The following is a 4,909-nucleotide window of genomic DNA, read 5'->3' as shown; positions in this document are numbered from 1 at the left end:
TTTGGTTGTTACGTGCAGACCTTCATAGACAAACTCACACAAAACAATCTATCGCTCACAACTGCTGTTAAGCTATTTGGAAAAGTTGAGAGGCCGAGTGATCCCTTCAACAAGAGGTCAATGGATTTAGTAAACTGGACACTTACAGTAGCGCGTTATGCTATATCAATTAAATCGCATTTACGTTTTCAATTTAGGTTACATTTGCTTCGTCGTACGCAGAATAATTTCCAAGATATTTGGTGTATACGTGAAGCATTTGCAAAGGTGTTTATTAATAACATAGTTTTCACGTTAAATCAAATGAAACCATGTTGTCTCGCAGTGATGAGCGCAAATTTCTATTGCGTCGAGAAGCCTGAAAATCTTTTAGGACTTCAACGGGATTTGAACCCGCGACCTCGCGATACCGGTGCGATGCTCTAACCAACTGAGCTATGAAGCCAATGACGTTGGGAGCTGGTCACTTCTGAGTTCATAACTTCCCGTGATAAGTATATATATCTTTCACTCATAGTTTTCACGTTCTAAAAGTTTAATTTAGTACAAAACCAAGATAGTAGTGTAGGTATATAAGTGACTGATATATTTTGTCACCCTTTTTAACTGTAAATAAAAAGCTATTGCCAGCCTTTTTAGAAAAAAAAACGGCGCCAGACTCAAGGTTGTACACCTTTCCATCATTAGAATGAGATCTTGGGGCCTTCTGGTCTCCACTTGAAGGCGTGGGTTCGAATCCCATTCCTGAATCGACAGCTTGTTTCTTTTTATCTGACCATACCAACAACTGAGACTTTTTGCCAGCCTCTTTGATGGAAGACAAAGAGCAAAAGCAAAAGATCCTGACAGTACGATTGGACCAAGATAATTAATGAAACGTTTAGTTGAGATATCAAAAAATCTCTAGTCAGTGAGTGAAAACCTTTAATTAAAGGGGCTTAGGTCACGCTATTTTAGGTAATTTTGTTTGATTTTGTTACTTATGAGCTCTAAACGTCGAATTGGCAGAGCAAGAGTCTTTCATTTGCAAAATCACTGCCACGTAACAGCTGAGAATGATTTTCCAGCTTTGTAATATAGACTGATATAAATTTGAAAAAAGGTGGGCCGACGTTTTTCAAATTTATCCAAATTCAATCCATTTTAATCCTCTCCAGTTTTGTCCATCCATGCCCCTTCTTGGCTTCCCTGTGTTTTGTTAGAGTTCTTCTACAGTTTTGAACAGTCATTTTGATATTTTAGTTAATTCTATGATCATTTGATCAGTGCTGAAATTGCCTAAAATTGCGTGACCTAGCCCCTTTCAACAAACGGTCGGATTCTAAGTTACGTTCCCCAAGAATGATCCTTTGACAGATTCCTCTATGGTGCAATGACTGCCTGTAAAATCTTTTCGACGTGAATTGAAAAAGTAATCAGGCTCGATCAGATCGTTGCAATGTATGAACTGTCAGGATGGCCGAGCGGTCCAAGGCGCCAGACTCAAGGTTGTACACCTTTCCATCATCAGAATGGGATCTTGGGGCCTTCTGGTCTCCATTTGGAGGCGTGGGTTCGAATCCCACTCCTGACAGCTCGTTTTTTATTTCACCGTACCAACAACTGAGACTTTTTGCCAGCCTCTTTGATGGAAGACAAAGAACAAAAGCAAACAAAGTAAAGTTCTCGAGGACTCTCTTTCAAAAAACCTTCTAGTTCATTCTGGCCAGTAAGATCAGTGAATATATTGCTCTTCCACGATCCAAACTCCTGTTAGTCATTGACTATTTGACAAAAAACTGCCAAAATGCTCTATTCTCTACACAATGGAATAAGAATTAACGGTTATGTATAACTGCCTGGATGCAAACGTGTGATAATTTGGAAAAAGTCAACTTTGCCAGGATGGCCGAGCGGTCGAAGGCGCCAGACTTAAGTTAGTTTCCACGGGACTGTTTGAGTCTTCTGGTCTCCTGTTGGAGGCGTGAATCCCACTTCTGGCTGATCTTTTTGTCTTTTATTCTCTCCGTTCTCGGGACAAAAAAAAAGAGAATGCTATGCAACGCCCTGAAAACTGCATTTTCTGCCTTCGGATCATTCCAATAACTTACTTTTTTAGATCAGAGATAAACTACTGCAATACCTCATCCACCAAGGAAATTAACGAAAGGTCTAGTTGATATATCAAAAAAACCTCTAGTCAGTCAGTGAAAACCTTTCAGCAAACGGTCGGATTCTAAGTTACGTTTCCCAAGAATGATTCTTTGACAGATTCCTCTATGGTGCAATGACTGTCTGTAAAATCTTTTCGAAGTGAATTGAAAAAGTACTCAGGCTCAATCAGATAGTTGCAATGTATGAACTGTCAGGATGGCCGAGCGGTCCAAGGCGCCAGACTCAAGGTTACATACCTTTCCATCATTAGAATGGGATCGGGAGCCTTCTGGTCTCCACTTGGAGGCGTGGGTTCGAATCCCACTCCTGACAGCTCCTTTTGTATCCTATTCGTTGCGACTGACAATTGAGGACAACATCAACTGCAACTTTGTACGACCCGCTCGAAGGCAGAGAGCAAAAGCAAACTGCGAAAAGGCTGTAAAACTTCTCGAGGACTCTTTTTCAAAACGACCATCTGGTACATTCTGTAGAACTAGATTTCTCTTTGACGACCCAGTTCCCTTTTTAGTCATCCCGAAGAGTATAGATCAGAGAATAACACTTCTTTCTCACCAATGATTACACTTCCTCAGTTGTTGATGGTCGATCTGGGTTGCACGTTAATTGGTCAGCAGACACTCATTTAAATTAAATTGTTCTAATTCATTCAGTTTTGTCTAATCTCACGTGCAAAATGCTGGCTTTCATCAATCCAATGGTATTGAAAGATATTTTGAGAAAGCAGACCTGGTTTTGACCTGTGTCGAATTTGAGTGCGGAAGATTTTGACAGTATAATGGGAGCAAGGTAATTAAAGATCGTTTTAGTGTAGATATTCAAAAATCACTTGTTAGTCCAAAATCTCTTCAGGAGATGGTCGGATTCTAAGTTACCTTCTCCAAGAAAGACCCTTTGACAGATTTCTTCATGACTGCCTGCAATATCTTTTTAACATAAACTAAAAAAAATCAGTCAAATTAATCACTTACCTCTGATATCTGGACTGTCAGGATGGCCGAGCGGTCCAAGGCGCCAGACTCAATCAGATAGTTGCAATGTATGAACTGTCAGGATGGCCGAGCGGTCCAAGGCGCCAGACTCAAGGTTACATACCTTTCCATCATTAGAATGGGATCGTGGAGCCTTCTGGTCTCCACTTGGAGGCGTGGGTTCGAGCCTTCTGGTCTCCACTTGGAGGCGTGGGTTCGAATCCCACTCCTGACAGCTCCTTTTGTATCCTATTCGTTGCGACTGACAATTGAGGACAACATCAACTGCAACTTTGTACGACCCGCTCGAAGGCAGAGAGCAAAAGCAAACTGCGAAAAGGCTGTAAAACTTCTCGAGGACTCTTTTTTAAAACGACCACCTGGTACATTCTGTAGCACTAGATTTCTCTTTGACGACCCAGTTCACTTTTTAGTCATTCTCACACTATTTGTCACAGAACTGGCAAATTCCAGTCACGACAAAACAGTCATGTATCCTGGCTGGATAGAAATGCGTGATATTTGGTAGGTCAAATTGCCAGGATGGCCGAGTGGTCTAAGGCGCCAGACTTAAGCCAGTATCAAAGGGATTCCGTGCCTTTAACTGTTTGGGTCTTCTGGTCTCCTGTTGGAGGCGTGGGTTCGAATCCCACTCCTGGCAAATGTTCATTGTTCTCTTTCCGTTCTCGGGACCAAAACAGGAGATTGCAATGAAATATACTGCCAAAACCACATTTTGTGTCTTCCGATCCTTTCAATAACTTCCGTGATCATTTCGAAGAGTATAGATCAGAGAATAACAATTCTTTCTCACCAATGATTGCACTTCCTCAGTTGTTGATGATCGATCTGGGTTGCAGGTTTATTGGTCAGCAGAAACTCATTTAAATTAAATTGTTCTAATTCATTCAGTTTTGTCTAATCTCACGTACAAAATGCTGGCTTTCATCAATCCAATGGTATTGAAAGATATTTTGAGAAAGCAGACCTGGTTTTGACCTGTGTCGAATTTGAGTGCGGAAGATTTTGACAGTATAATGGGAGCAAGGTAATTAAAGATCGTTTTAGTGTAGATATTCAAAAATCACTTGTTAGTCGAAAATCTCTTCAGGAGATGGTAGGATTCTAAGTTACCTTCTCCAAGAAAGACCCTTTGACAGATTTCTTCATGACTGCCTGCAATATCTTTTTAACATAAACTAAAAAAAATCAGTCAAATTAATCACTTACCTCTGATATCTGGACTGTCAGGATGGCCGAGCGGTCCAAGGCGCCAGACTCAAGGTTATATACCTTTCCATCATTAGAATGGGATCGTGGAGCCTTCTGGTCTCCACTTGGAGGCGTGGGTTCGAATTCCACTCCTGACAGCTTCTTTGGTATCCTATTCGTTGCGACTGACAATTGAGGACAACATCAACTGCAACTTTGTACGACCCGCTCGAAGGCAGAGAGCAAAACCAAACTGAGAAAAGCCTGTAAAACTTCTCGAGGACTCTTTTTTAAAACGACCATCTGGTACATTCTGTAGAACTAGATTTCTCTTTGACGACCCAGTTCCCTTTTTAGTCATCCCGAAGAGTATAGATCAGAGAATAACAGTTCTTTCTCACCAATGATTACACTTCCTCAGTTGTTGATGGTCGATCTGGGTTGCAGGTTTATTGGTCAGCAGAAACTCATTTAAATTAAATTGTTCTAATTCATTCAGTTTTGTCTAATCTCACGTGCAAAATGCTGGCTTTCATCAATCCAATGGTATTGAACGATATTTTGAGAAAGCA

At 41.0% G+C, this 4,909-nt stretch overlaps 5 non-coding genes across 5 annotated transcripts; all 5 read left to right on the top strand.

Annotated features, from left to right (window-relative positions):
- Positions 1-1,449: 1,449 nt before the first annotated feature.
- Positions 1,450-1,573, top strand: Trnal-caa (transfer RNA leucine (anticodon CAA)). Its single transcript has 2 exons — positions 1,450-1,487; positions 1,528-1,573. It is a non-coding gene; the product is annotated as a tRNA-Leu (tRNA).
- Positions 1,574-2,343: 770 nt separating this feature from the next.
- On the top strand, positions 2,344-2,466 carry Trnal-caa (transfer RNA leucine (anticodon CAA)). The gene is made up of 2 exons: positions 2,344-2,381; positions 2,421-2,466. It is a non-coding gene; the product is annotated as a tRNA-Leu (tRNA).
- A 736-nt stretch (positions 2,467-3,202) lies between these two features.
- On the top strand, positions 3,203-3,360 carry Trnal-caa (transfer RNA leucine (anticodon CAA)). Its single transcript has 2 exons — positions 3,203-3,240; positions 3,315-3,360. It is a non-coding gene; the product is annotated as a tRNA-Leu (tRNA).
- Positions 3,361-3,662: 302 nt separating this feature from the next.
- Positions 3,663-3,786, top strand: Trnal-uaa (transfer RNA leucine (anticodon UAA)). Its single transcript has 2 exons — positions 3,663-3,700; positions 3,741-3,786. It is a non-coding gene; the product is annotated as a tRNA-Leu (tRNA).
- Positions 3,787-4,371: 585 nt separating this feature from the next.
- Trnal-caa (transfer RNA leucine (anticodon CAA)) lies at positions 4,372-4,495 on the top strand. Its single transcript has 2 exons — positions 4,372-4,409; positions 4,450-4,495. It is a non-coding gene; the product is annotated as a tRNA-Leu (tRNA).
- Positions 4,496-4,909: the final 414 nt, after the last annotated feature.

This window comes from Montipora capricornis, chromosome 14 (genome assembly GCF_036669925.1).
Source record: "Montipora capricornis isolate CH-2021 chromosome 14, ASM3666992v2, whole genome shotgun sequence".
NCBI lineage: Eukaryota > Metazoa > Cnidaria > Anthozoa > Scleractinia > Acroporidae > Montipora > Montipora capricornis.
This window is presented reverse-complemented; position numbering and strand designations above follow the sequence as displayed.